The sequence below is a fragment of the Acanthopagrus latus genome, chromosome 24, assembly GCF_904848185.1.
Source record: "Acanthopagrus latus isolate v.2019 chromosome 24, fAcaLat1.1, whole genome shotgun sequence".
NCBI lineage: Eukaryota > Metazoa > Chordata > Actinopteri > Spariformes > Sparidae > Acanthopagrus > Acanthopagrus latus.
In genome coordinates, this window is record NC_051062.1 from 6,794,034 (window position 1) to 6,808,346 (window position 14,313).

Sequence of the window (14,313 nt, forward strand, 5' to 3'; positions counted from 1 at the left end):
CGCACATACAAATATCAAAAGACAGGATGTGTATTGAGCACAAGTGTGCTCTTGAAACCTCCTCTTGAGTCTGGTTATGATATGAAGATGCGTATCGCTTTACATTCTTTGGGTCATCAAATGCAGCAGCCTGCAATCACTGGCGTGGGTTACTGGCAGTCCATCCCAAAATAGTGGAAAGAAAGATGGCAGGATGGTTCTGCGGTTAAAGAAACTGTCATTCAACCGGAGAATGTGGGTTCAAGACCCATTTATTGTCTGTGAGCGTAAACTCTTCTGAGGTGTCCTTGAGCAACAAACCCAAACTCAAGTATAACAGCAGGCAGGACATTGATATTGGACAATTCTTCTAAACAAGTAAGTACATTCGATGACCAGCCAAATTAAAGGACAATTCCAGAACATTAACATCTGGTATAATTCCCACTGCATATGACCACTTTGTTTGGATACTGCTGTTGGAACTACCAAATCAGACTGCTAAGTTAGTGCCATAAAAATATATGAATTTCAGTGTATTTACTTCTCGGTCGAGTTCAACTTCAATGAACTTTGGCACCGTAGACCGGCCATATTCCTCCTCATTATCACTCTCAGCACAGGAAGCATAAATACCATACTGCTTTGTTCGAGGTTCCAAATCAATAAAATCTGACAAACAGTTAGCATTTCCCTACTTTCAAACTGATTAGCAACTGTAAATATGATTGATTGTGGACCCATTAATCAAGGTAAGACAGCAACACATTTGATAACCTGTTACATTTGGTTAGCCAAGAGCTAAATTTAGCATTCAGCCACTTCCTAGATATCAATAAAGTTTGATAGTTGAATAATACAATAGCAAAGTCACAGCATAAATTAATGAACAAAATACTTTTTGACACTAAAAGGTTTAAATTGTGGTTTAATTGTAGGGGACAGATACCTTCATAAAATAGGCTTATCCTTTTTATGGACTTCTATTATATAACTCCATTAAGGCAAACAGAGGCCTTTTAAATCCTGCATTTGTATCATTTATCCTTTAATTCCATTTGATGAGTCCATGTTCGTTCCTACAGGAGATCAAATCCTCTTCAAAGTTATTTAGGTGTTCCCAAATAGTTTCTGCCAAGTCTTTGTTTAGGGCAGGAGACACCCATGTACATTTAAAACAAAGACCTCCTAAATTAAAGGTCCAGTTAGAGAGTATGGCTCTCAGTGGCGTTCAATGTTGAACTTTGGGTCACATTTCCCCCCAAAATGGACATATCACTTGTCAGAACAGGAAACGTCATATATCAAGAAGCATTGTTAAATCCCTGGTCTGGCCATGATCCTGTTTCACAGCTCATGGGAACCAGACAGGAGCTGGAAGAGGACAGCAGTGGCCCCGTGGAGAGGGACAGGAATCTGAAAGGGGCATTTCAGGAAATTCGAGAGCAGTCAATGAACTTTTGAGCAATGCTGATGTCAGCCTTTAGGGCCTTTGGAGATCATAAAGTAGATACTGTACTCAGGTCGTTCTGCAGCACCATTTTTTAAGCAGCAGAAGCTCGCGTCCATGACAGAAACTAATAAAAAGAGACATTTTCTATAAAGTTATGAAAATGGATCCACTTGATGTCGTACCTTGGAGAAACACAACATACTGTCTTTCATGGGACCTGCTTATTTGCGTCAAAGTAGCTGAAGTGCATACACCAGATTCTGCTCATTTTACAAAGATTTTTTGAGTTTCTTCAAGCATCCATACAGCACAACTGCCAACACCTACTCTGTTATTTCAATTCAAACAAAGCAGGTGTCCGTCCGCTCAGCCACATGGGAAAATTACAAGGTGGTAAAGTGTCAGACACTGTTGCCTCAGTGGATAGATTTCATTTGACTGACATGTTTTCAGCGCTTGTCCACTGACCCTCCGTCTCAGTCAGTCATTCGGAAGAACAGCGACTGACACGGCTCTCAGATCAGAACGTTTGCAGGTAAGAAATGAAGGTAGAATGAAATGAATGTCGTTTTGAGCATCAACAAAAGCAAATAATTCTACTTTTACGACTCCATTTCTAAACTAACTTCAGCCACTGTTGCTCTCTGTCAGCAGAGCAGAGAGAGGCTCTGAGACGAGGCCCTTCAGAACGTGCATGAAGTCACATCGTTTAGACTGTTGTGAAAAATCTGACACCACAAAGAAATCCACAATCCAGCAGCATGAAAACACTTTGTCCCCAAACTTTTAAGAGATAAATACATGTAAATTGCTACAAACTGTTAATGTTGCTGAATAGAGCACCTATAATAGTGAATATGTATCTTGCAATCCTGTCTGCCGAGGTAAGGCTTGTATTTGATGGATTTCTGGGATATTCTCGTGTCACTTCCTCGTCAATCTTGTCACACACACACAAGTCTAGAACGGAGCATCCTTTTAACCACAGGAGCAAAGAGATAAATAAAGCAATCTAAAGCTGGTCTCTGGGCTCAGCGTGGAGAGTTACAGAGAACGTGCAAGAATGCAGATGTCAACATCTCAAACTGCCCACAAATTTGCAGTTGTGACATGACTGAGGTTTCGACTGCCACCACCTCCTCCCCCCCTTCGTCCTCCTCCTCTTCTCCATCTACTCCCAGGACCCCTCCCTCACTATGTTCACAGTGAGAAAATTAACAATGAAGGGACAATTACTGTGTTTAATGCATCAACATCAGCACTGACTACGGTATGGACTGAAACTGTCCTACATGTTATTTTGTTTGGCTGCGTGGAACTCATCCGCTGCGTAAAAATGATTGCCACAATCATCAACAAAACCAAACACATAAAAATCAATCGAAACAAAGACAAGGCTACTTAGGATTTACTTTTCAGCTGAAATTATTGTGCAATTACAATGAATCTGTCAACTCAGACCCTTTTTCCACTAAATTAGCAAGATTACTTGAACTTCTGTGCCTTCTTAGTGAACCAGCCAGGGTTTTGAGTGGAATCAAGGATGGGTCAGCGATGGAGGAAGTTGGGCAATGAAACAGTCAAAGCACTGAGGGGACAAATTCGGGGAACAAAACACGAGCTAAAAGCTGTTAGCCGTGGAGCTAACAGCTTGTGAATGACCAAATGACAAGAAAATAGTTGCTAAGCTGTGGTTGACTTTTAGATGCTAGCTAGCTCATATGTCAAATCTACAAAAAGACTAACATGCCAACTTATAGTAGGCTACTTTAAACTGCACTGCAAGTATGTATCATGAGCTAATAAGCGATGCCTACTAGCTGGTCTCTAGGGTGCCTTATCTGCGCCCAGGAGCCCCATCACATAAAGCTGTTGTCCTTTTTATTTTTTTCACCCCTGCCCCTCAAACATCCTGAGTCTGCCACTGCTGGGAACCAATACTTCGAGTTTGAACCAACTTAATACTGTAAAGAGTTTGAATTTCTTCTCCCAAACTACATAGTGCCCCTTTAAGGCACAATAGGCAAAATAACATCACAAAACCGACTGTGATTCTCAAAACACAGACGGCGAATCTGAGGTTCATATGAGGATACAACCGGGAAGTCTGTCGAGAGATGAGCCACCCCTCTCACAAGGGCTGTTTGCATCTGTCATTCGTAAGAAGAAAAGGCCTCTGGACATTCATGGAGGAATTTGGCACAGCGGAATCACCCAGAAACGACGCAGGAAAGAAGGAGGGGGATGAAAAAGAGAAAGAAAATGTCACTGGCTGAAGTAAGACAGTGTAGCCTGTTTTGACACATTATGTCAAACATGGCAGTGATCACTGTGGCGCTCTGAGGACTGTGATGATCTGTGGCTTTGAGAGGCAGCGAGGAAATAAAGGGAGGTGATGAAAAGATGAAGGGAGCGACAGTGAATGAGAGACAGAGGGGGAAACCATCATTGAGAAACTGAGAGAGAATTAATTTAGTCCTATGAAAAATGTTAATTTGACCTTCTTTTGTGGCAAAATGGGTGCAAATTAAAAAGAACATGTTCACCAAATGAATACTAATCATCTGGATTATCTATTCTTATAGCAAATTCAATTTATTTTGTCACTTTTCCATGCTGGCAATATGTGGCATTCCCCCGGTCATGGCAAAAGAGCAAACACTCAATTGAAACCAGGAGGACGAGACACACAACATGGGATAGAGAGATAAATGTGCATGTGGAAAAGGAAATGGCTCAGATTTATTTGGTGGGATGTATCATTTGGAGTGTATCAACAAACAGCTTTTTAGTCTCTACAAAGAAAGAGCCGAGCGTCTGGGTAATCGGGTATTTATGAGGTGCGATGACAGAGTACAGAGAGTCAGAAGACTGTATGGATGCAGTGGAAATGGGGAGGTGCTTCGCAAAAAAGAACTCCTCCAAACCACAGATAAACATCTATTTGGTCTTGGTGTTTTTCGCCCTTCCTCATTTCAGTTGTATTGACTTGTTCATTTAATTGTCAAAGTTGTCATCAGGCTATGAAAAAGTTTTGATCTCAGACACTTTGCATGAGCCTAATGTATACGGGTTGTCAACAAACATTCTTAACATGCTTATTCTTTCTCTTTATCCTCGTCCGGGTGAAAACAAACATCTAACACAGCTGCATTTCCTGGGAAAACATACAAATCTACCTCTTGATATGGTCAGAGAAGCCATTGTGCAAATTTACAGCACAGTTTGATTTAAAGGTGCAATGAAGAATTGCACACATGTTGTATATATACACTACACATATAGGGGACAGTAGGTTACATTAGCATGTTAGCTATTTTTCATGCAGCTAGTTAGACTGCTGGGGGTTTTCAGGCCAGGGGCTAACTGGTTAGCATACCAATTTCAGTAGATACTGTATATCTGCAGCACAATAAATAGACATATTTGAACTGAACATTTGAATTAATCCTTTCAATGTTTAGACTAAAATTCTTACATATTGAAACTTTAGGTAAGAAATGCTGATCAGAGGAGAACGATCTTCACTGACTTATTTCTTATGCCAAAACAAACTGTCTTTGCTTTCATGACTAAATTAACTGAATTAACAAACTGGGAGGACAAAACAGTTTCATACTGTTTTACTTTGCTGATGTGTGGCGGACCCTGCCACCTTTCTAGCTTCAAACAGTGTTCTGGACCTTATTTTTCCCTGAGCTTGTTTATTCACTGCTGGGAAAATACATATTTCTGAGGTTGTATTAAAATATAATATATACTGATATAGAAACACCAAAATTGCACAGTGCCCCTTATAAGCATTTTAATAAACAACATCAGAGAATGTACATATGTATACTGTCAAACATGTCAGTCTTAACAAGTTGTAGTACTAATGCTACTCCTGCTTGCGGTTTAAGAATGCTCTTGAAAGACTTCATATATAAAGTGTTTAACCTCATCACTCTAAAATTAATTGTGAGGGCTTAGTGTAACGGCTGTGGAAGAGCTCTCAGACAGCTTGTCTAATATATTGCAACCAAGGGACTCAAGGGGTCACAGAACTCATCAAGTTTCAAATTCCAGTGGTATTAGCTCAAATTAAATGACTTGTTAAGATGGATATTTTGACATGAAGCCAGACAGACTGTGTATGAACATACATGATGTTGACTGATGGAATAAACAGGCGCAGGGATGCACATGCACGCAGGCGAACGCTACAGCTGGCAGGGAAGGTGTACTGTTAAGTGTTAAATGTCACCAGCCACTCTACACCGTGACACTCAGACATGTTGGTCTAATAAAATAAAATGACTGGACTGCAGCTTGTGGTAAACCCCCTCACAGCAAATTTAGAAATAGATGAGGAAGAGCATCCTGGTTAATGGTGGGAAACCTGTACAGTGGTTGATTGCGTTGATTTGAAGAAGCAATATGTAAAAAGGTCACGTTAATAATAGTTTTTGTTGTCAAAGATGGCAGTATGTTGTGTAGCAGAGACATCTACTCAAGCTAACATGCTAACCAGCTACAACAGCACGCCTGCAGTGCTCAAACTTGAGTCAGTTGATAGACTGCTAGCTACACAGCTAACTGAATGAAGTTGCTCACAGCAGCTGGAGTTGGCAGCAGTTAGCTGTTACCGGTGATTTGCTGCCTCCTGAATTCAACAGGTGGCCGATTCTTACATATTGCATCTTTCAATTTTGTCTGTCCTGTTTGTGATGAGACAAAAATAGATTCTGAACTATTCAGCATGACTTCCATTCACACTTTTGCTAAAAACTGTGCTACAAACGACAATTATTCATCATGCTAAATGCTAAACTGCTGGTTAGTATGAACAGTCATATGTTTTTCACGGTTTTAATTTTGATAGTTGTCTTTCGTCAAATATTTGTAATAAATGATTTAATGAAAATCATACGGATTAAAACCTTAAATGACTGCATAAGTTCTTTACCAGGGTTGTATTAATTCATGAGGGACATCTTCCACTTCAACTTTATCCACGTGACTCCAGCAGTTTGTGAGTTATTATTAATATTTTTACTAGACTTGAGGGTGATAAACAAGAAGGAAAGCAGATCCTGTAGTGCCTGTCAACCACACCTCAGTGAGGTCAAATATTTCAGCCAATGTCGGGAAGATATTTTTACCTGCGTCTGGTTCCGCTTCCTTTAGGAATTTAAGAAAGAAAAAAGAAAAAAGAATCAGAATTCGCAGCAGTGATTCTGATCCGGTGGACAGGAACATGGCATACGTGTCTCGAACGCAAACAGACACATGCCCACACATGTGCTGTGTAAACTCCGTACAGCTGACTGATGACTAAATCAGTTTTCGAAAGAGTCGGAGATGTAAAGAGGGAGAACTTTATTCTGTTAAACGAGCAGACATTAATTCCATCAGTATGCTCCGAGGATGGCTGCACACACACAACCACACACACACAACCTCCGATTGAAGGTTTAACGAGGGAGACATGGGTAGGAGAGTGAGTGAGATGATGGTTGTAATGTCAGAGACAGTCTATCCCACATGGTTCCCATAAGTGTGTGTGTGTGTGTGTGTGTGTGTGTGTGTGTGTGTGTGTGTGTGTGTGTGTGTGTGTGTGTGTGTGTGTGTATATCTCTGTCTCTTTTTCGACATGTGTGTTTTGCACTGGCAGGATGGGACTTTAAAAAATCACAATCGTCTTCCAGAATGGATGAAGTTTTGGGGGGTCTGTGGAGCGACGTGGGGTGCCAGAGCAGTAGATATTTAGACGCCAACACACATGCAAAACTCCCAAATGCACACACACACACACACACACACACACACACACAGCAGTCAAGTACATCTTGATCACGCTGTCAGTGATCAGAGCCAGCACCCTCATCTCGCTGTCCAAGTCCATATTTCACTCTCACCCTGTCCAACAAGCACACCCACACACACGCACACACACAAATATATTTATCCACAAACATGCATGCACACACACACACACACACACACACACACACACACAACCATTTGTGTGTGGGTCACATGTTACAGTGATCTATCCTGCTGATGATCTGTCTGAACACATGGCGGATCATAGTAAACACACACATCATTAATAAGTAGATAAACAGGAACGAAAGAAACAAGGCTTAACATGGTGATACTAGACATGGCCAACACAGTCAGCTGCCTCTTGGTTTTATTTTTATATGCTGAAGTTGTTTCCATCCGTCATGAGAACACTCTTAAAGAAGGAAAAAATCATTTGATACAAAAGAGAGATAAAGTATCAGTGTGGTGGGGTTTGGTTTGTAATAAGTAAAAGATGTAAATAGCTCTGATAAGCAGCGTGGCTGAGTAAAAAATAAGAATGTCCACCTCCCGAACCACAAACCTCATCAACAGAAAACCACAAGCAAATAAAAGACCAATCTCTCAACATATTCAATATTAAAGTAAGCCAAAACCAAAGTGAACTTTCCCAGTGGAAAAATGAGAATGGACTGCAGAGAGATGCTGATGTGGCTTTTTGTTTGGCTATCATTCATCAGCTGCAGGCTTTAAACTGGGTGTCTATATAGTTGAAAAGCTGTAATGTAAGAATCATTTATGGACATTTAAGTGTTTTTAGTGTTATATGATGCCATTTAGTTGAAGGAGCAGTATGTAAGAATTTGAGTTAAAAAACCCAAAAATAAACATAAACCAAATCAGCTGGTTGAATGTGAAGAAATCAGAATTTTGACTATGAAGTAAAGATGTCCATGTGTTGTGTACTTAAATACCACTCTGAACTCCCAGTTCAGACAGCTAGCTGCATGGCTAACTAAGCTAATGGCAGGTGCAGTTAGCAGTTACTCTGGAGATTTGCTTATTTCTTATATATTGTACTGGTGTATAAGTGGCTCAGGAGAGAGCAGAGAGAAGAGAGAGTGGGTCACCTGTCTAGATGATCACTCATTGGCTGTTGTGGGCTCTCGGCCCAGCATGTAAGTACATATCTCCTCAATGAGCTGTCTTTTAACAGCTTTTAAGCAACTGAACAACAATTTATAATATAAACTATGTTAAATGTATTTCTAAGTGTTTCAGTCCTTGAGATAATATGTACTGTATATGTAGAAAAATAGCCTAATTCAAATGGTTTAAGAGACTGTCAGCCAACCCAGAAAACCCAGGTTGAAGATGTATGTTTAATCATGCATTTAAGTATGTTAATGTTTGAGTGTGCACAAGCAACGTACTCACCGCCTCCTCCAGGGCTGCTGCTGTAATGTGTCTGACCTCTGACCCTGCAAGAGAATTTTCCTAGTCACTTAATTAGTAAGTCAACCTTTTCCTCAGATGGGGGAAATTTGTATGCTCTTGTCTCGGGGACTGCACCTAGTTGAAGCCATATGCACTGAGCTACATGTCAGTTCGTGTTGACCTATCCCTGCTTCAGGCCACTTCTACCCCATAATTAAGTGAATTATCTCACAGAGGACAGTGCCATACATTCCTGCTGGCGTGCAGAAGGCGGCTGGCTGCTGTGGAAGCTGCCCTGACAAAATGGCCTCTCTGTACATAGATAATGAGGCAGAGACCTGACAGGTGGGCCCTGATTAGAAAGGAAGGTCCTGTGGTGGGCATGGACATAGCGCGCACACACACACACACACACACACACACACATATAGAGCTCACCCAGTCTGTCCCACTGCAGTAAACACACTCATCAGAGTGGAGGCTGTCCCCAGAGAGGGAGAGCATGTTTGACATCATTAATTGGCTTTTTCAGCGCAAGGAGTCAGGGAGATGAAAAGCTTTATCAAGCTGAAATAATTAATTTTGCCCTCGCCACCCTGAATTCGCTGACACTTCACTTCTCTCAGAAAATGAAGAAGGGGAAAAAATGACTACTTTTTTCTCTTTTCTTGATTCAATCCCTCTATTAGCTTTTTTTTTCCAGCTCAGGCTCAGAGACGTATTAACAGAGGTAATGTGCGTTTTGTATTAAAACACAATTAAAAGGAGATTTAATTAACTTGAACCTGTACGAAGGGGGAAAAGGTTAGCTTTATCTCCTCCACTTACAAAGGCCATAGATTAGAGGGCCACACTATGTGCCCAGTGCACCGTACACATTACTTCCAATTAATTCTAAGTGACAGAAAATTATAGGGGTTTTGATAATACAGCATCAGAAAGGGCTAAAACTTTAATCGCTTTGCCTATCTAATACAGCTCTGGTTGGATAATTAGATTAATTAAGCTCTTTGAAAGGCACCCACATGTTGAAGTGGTGAAAAGTTTAAACTACACCTGAGTTTAACAATGTAGCCAATAAGTGAGTGGAATTGGAGTGGAAGCAGAGTCCTGTCCCACTAATGGATCTGAATTCATTGTGTTTCAAATGACACCCACAAAGATCATTTAACTAAAGTAAGTTAAATGCGTACATGAGAGACATTCTGTACCATTGCAGCTTATAATTACGATTTTCAAACAGTCAGATTTATTTTGACATTGAATTGCTGCTCAAGGGCTGGGCAACATACCTTAACATAGCCTTGAAATAACATTGTTTTTTAAGGTTATATTGTCCTACACTATACATCTCGGTATTTTGAAGCACCTCAGAAATGCTAGGATTGAACAAAAATTAATCAACAAAATCAAATATCACAACATATATTTGAGCAAATACCTCCACACTGATATTGCACCAAAAGCATCGGAATGACTATGAGTACTTTCACAAGCAAAAGTGTTTCCAAATAACCCGCAGCATCGGAATGACTATGAGTACTTTCACAAGTCAAAGTCAGAGTGTATAGGATTCCGGGGGGTTTGAGGCAGAAATTGAATGTAATATTCGTAATTTCATTGATGCATTATCACTTGATTGTTGTGTTTTTGTGCAGCCTTTTATATCTAGAGAGGGAACAGGACCTCTCCCATAGAGTCTGCCATGTTGCTCCACCATGTTAGCAGCAGTCAGCGGTTACTCTGGCCTCCTATGTGCTTTGGGTATGAATTCGACAGGATTCTTACACACTGCAGCTTTAATACAATGACATTTTTGATAATTAATCATCAGTAATAGAATGACTAAGTGAATAAAGGATGTATCAAAACAAGAAGTCAACAAGAAAGTCTTATCTCAGCCTGTGACTGCAACTGGAATTAAAAAAAAAGGTGGGTGCAAAAGTGTTTCCAAATAACCCGCGGCAAATATGATAATGTTGCACATCAAAAATATTAGCATACATGAAACTACCACAGTGATAGTGTTGGAACAGAGGCGATAATAACAGCAGAATATTGGCATTTGCATTCAGGACAAGACCACTTAATGAATCTTCTCAGTTAAACACTGCTATAGTTTTTAAATGACTTTAGATGTCACTTTAGATGCACATCTGACAACAACAACAATAATAATAATCATAACCCTATCTCTCACAGTCCTCCGGGGCCCCTTTGCGTATTTTCCCCCTTGGAGCAATTTCAAGAATATGAAGAGACTGAATAATAGAGTCAAATACACACACACACACACACACACACACACACACACACGGTATTCTCCGAGCCTTCTGGTGGGAGAACAGCGAGGGTTCTGCTTCACTTCCCATGTGGAGAAGCTACATATTAAACCAAATTCATGTGTGTTCCGTGTGTGTGTGTGTGTGTGTGTGTGCGTGTGTCCCTCTCCTCTTCAGCACATCTTTAGGCTACTGCCTCGCCTCAGCAGCTCTCCCGACATACACAATATTTACCCTTCTCATTCGTCACAGGCCCGTGCTGTTATTGTGTTTGCTGCTCTGCGGCCTGAGTCTCCCACACTGCAGGAAAATAAATACTCACTGCTATTAAATATAAATTATTGACACAGCCTCTTGCTTCAGTACAGTAGCTGGGGCTAAAATGCATTAATTAATTCCACGGCAGTAATGTGCTCATACTGTCATGCTAAATTATATTATTTAGTTTCATTCTCAGGTTTTGAGTCATATCTGAATTGAGCGACAATTAAATGAAGGCGAACAGAAGCATCATAAATAAATGCAACATTAGCGCTGCAGCACATACATTAAGCTGAACCGCAGCCATATGCTGTTTAGCGCTATGTTATTTGATTAAAGTCCATCAATTATTCATGCTAAGATAAGCAACGACAATTAGGATAAATATGGAGAGCGTGTATAAAGTTCTCCCTGTGGTAAATGTAAAGTGAGTGCTCAATGAAACGACTGCAAAATTATTTATTTATGCTCAGAATGTGCGCAGCAGCGCCAGCGCTTTATTACTTTGAAACCACACAACGGCATGCAAGCGATTTTAATTAAGACTAATTGTTTTCTTTATAGAAGCGCTAAGGAAAGCTAATTAAATATAATGCCGCCGACATCTCCCGTAAGAGCGCAGACTCTGGTTTATTCACAGTGGGACAGTATCTCCGAGTTACGCTTCGTCATGCGTCAAAGTTTCCAACGACTCAGAATTTAGACACCTGAACAGACTCAACTTAGATTTGAGGCTAAGGAAGTTCTTCAGGATGTGTATTTTTCATTATACCTGCAAAATATGAGCAAAATCAATCGAAGTTGTATAGTTTCAGAGGTTGCCATTACTGAGATTTTCTTTCCTTTGGTCAAACTTCAAGCCTTTCACTTTAAAGGTGCAGTATGTAGTTTTAAAGAAGAATAGAAAGATCTTCACTGACTGTTTTTGTTTATGTTTGAACAGCCTAGCTGAATAAACAAACTGACCTTAAAGGACAATGCAGTTTCATAATGTTTTTCCTTTTTTAATATGTGGTGGACCCTGCCACCTTTTTAGCTTCAAACAGTGTTCTGGGGACCTTATTTTCCTCTGAGAACAGCTTGTTTATTCAGTTATGGATAAAATAAATACGTCAGAGTTTGTATCATAACCCCATTAATATTCTTAATATTAAAATTCAGACTTTGAGTTTCCTCTCCAAAACTACACAGTGCCCCTTTGAAAAGCTGACTCATTCTCCATTTCCACAACATCCCTCTTCATTCCCAGCGAAAGAAAAACCCGAAAACCGCAGTATTCTACTGTGGCAGCTCTGTTGGGGGTTAAGGGTATTGTTGGTTCAACCTTGACAGAAATTGTTAACAGAGGAAAGAGAAGTTTCCAGCGAGGGATTCAATCCAGAGTTCGTCCACGGAGAAGCTCTCAGACCTCTGGGATCCTGCCACCCCATTTGAATTGAAATGGAGTGGAGGTCCCAGCTCCTCTGAGGTACACAGGCTCCATTGATCTGGAGTCGGATTCAGTCTGTCTGAGTAATCTTTTAATGTGTTATTACACTTCTCCTTACATATGCCAAATATTTGCTTGGAAATTACTTAATGAGCAAATGTGGAAATTGTTTACTCGGTATGAAAATGCTCAGAGGGAGGCCGATAGTATCAGGTCTGTGCTCAAAAGTAATTCAGTCATCACAACAATAGTGCGTCCAACTCCAAAGTTAAGAAATTCAACGACCGAAAGCTCCAATACACATGATCCAGATTCCTGTTGTGTTTAGACTCTTTATTCAAATGTGAACCATGTGGTTTCTTCATGAACCACAGCTGGACACCAACTGCTGACTAAAGCATTAAAACATCTGAACACAGGGTCATATCTTTAGCACTACAAAATAGAACCAGAACAGCAGGACTGGGGGGGAAAAAAACAGCAAATATTCACAGGTAAACTCTTAAGAGTTTTTTGCATAGGTAGCACTTGCCCAGTAATATTATGTAGCCCTATTTGTCATTTTTGGTATGCTTGCCAGTGATTTGCTTGCGGACGATTCGGATTCTTCTCAATTTCTTCTTCTCAAGAACAAATTAATCCTTTTAGTTCTAACAGTCAAGCCAGATGGTTGCATTAGAACAGCAGATGTTTTTTAAAAAATGATTCTAGTAATAATAATTGTTGGCTTTTGTCAAAAGCTAATGATCTTTATATCACACCCTCTATGGCTGGGAGTTAATTAGCTTAGCTTAGCATAAAGATTATAAACAAAATCATCAAGAAAGTGAATGCAAATATTTCCCCAAAATACCATAATATTTCTTTAAACTCTCTTAGTCCATACATGCAGGTCCAGTTGCAATTATCACACGGTCTCTCAGTAAAAAGAAAAGAAGAAATGGTTGGATGGGTTTATTTCGCTAAGTGAAAATGGTAATTCATCTGAGTTACAGCTCACAAAACAGTAGCCACATCCTCTGCGTCCTGGACTCTCTGTCCACACAGGGTGACGGCGGCTAATTGAAAACGAAGAAATAATTACTGTCTTAAGAGTGATGGAGGAGACACTGGGGACTCTGGGAAATATGGGACTCCCACTGGGACCTATAGGTATCAGTGGGAGTCAGTGGGTCCGTGGGGAATTCCTCCATTGTCATCCAGTCAGCACCCAAAGGGCTCGACGAACATGGGCAAACATTTCATTCACATTTTTTTTATGACTATATGTTTACAAGCACATGCTCGGGCACATATCTATTCCTGAGGTACAAACTTAAACTTCACACATTCACAACAGACCGACACAGACACACAGGAGTCCTGAGGGACCAGGACCGCAATCCAGGCAAGCTGGGATGTTTGTGCGAGTGCCGATAACAAATGGCGATGGATTGGTGGCTCCGGTGGTGCTGTCTGAGGAACAGTTGGTGCTCCGACCGTCCTCATCAGCAGATTTCAATTGGCAGTGCAGCCTAGCATGGAGACCCTAATCTCACTGCAGACTGTTATTTACATTTATTACCCTGCTAAGGAGGCGCGCCGCACATAAAGCATACAACACAGCAACACATGGAGAGCTCCCCCCAAAAAAACTACTAAATTATATAAAGATTGGGAGGAAATTCATTAGGATAAATGCA

General features: G+C 40.6%; 1 protein-coding gene across 5 annotated transcripts in view; it reads right to left on the reverse strand.

Moving 5' to 3' along the window:
• Positions 1-14,313, reverse strand: part of LOC119015479 (metalloreductase STEAP3-like) — a 154,378-nt gene that overhangs the window by 98,118 nt on the left and 41,947 nt on the right. For 4 of the 5 annotated variants that reach the window (XM_037091506.1, XM_037091511.1, XM_037091507.1 and 1 more), the window contains exon 2: positions 8,660-8,703. The exons of the other annotated variant lie outside the window; for it this stretch is intronic. The gene's annotated coding sequence lies outside the window, so the exon portion shown is untranslated. The remainder of the gene's footprint in view (positions 1-8,659; positions 8,704-14,313) is intronic. 5 annotated transcript variants of the gene reach the window in all.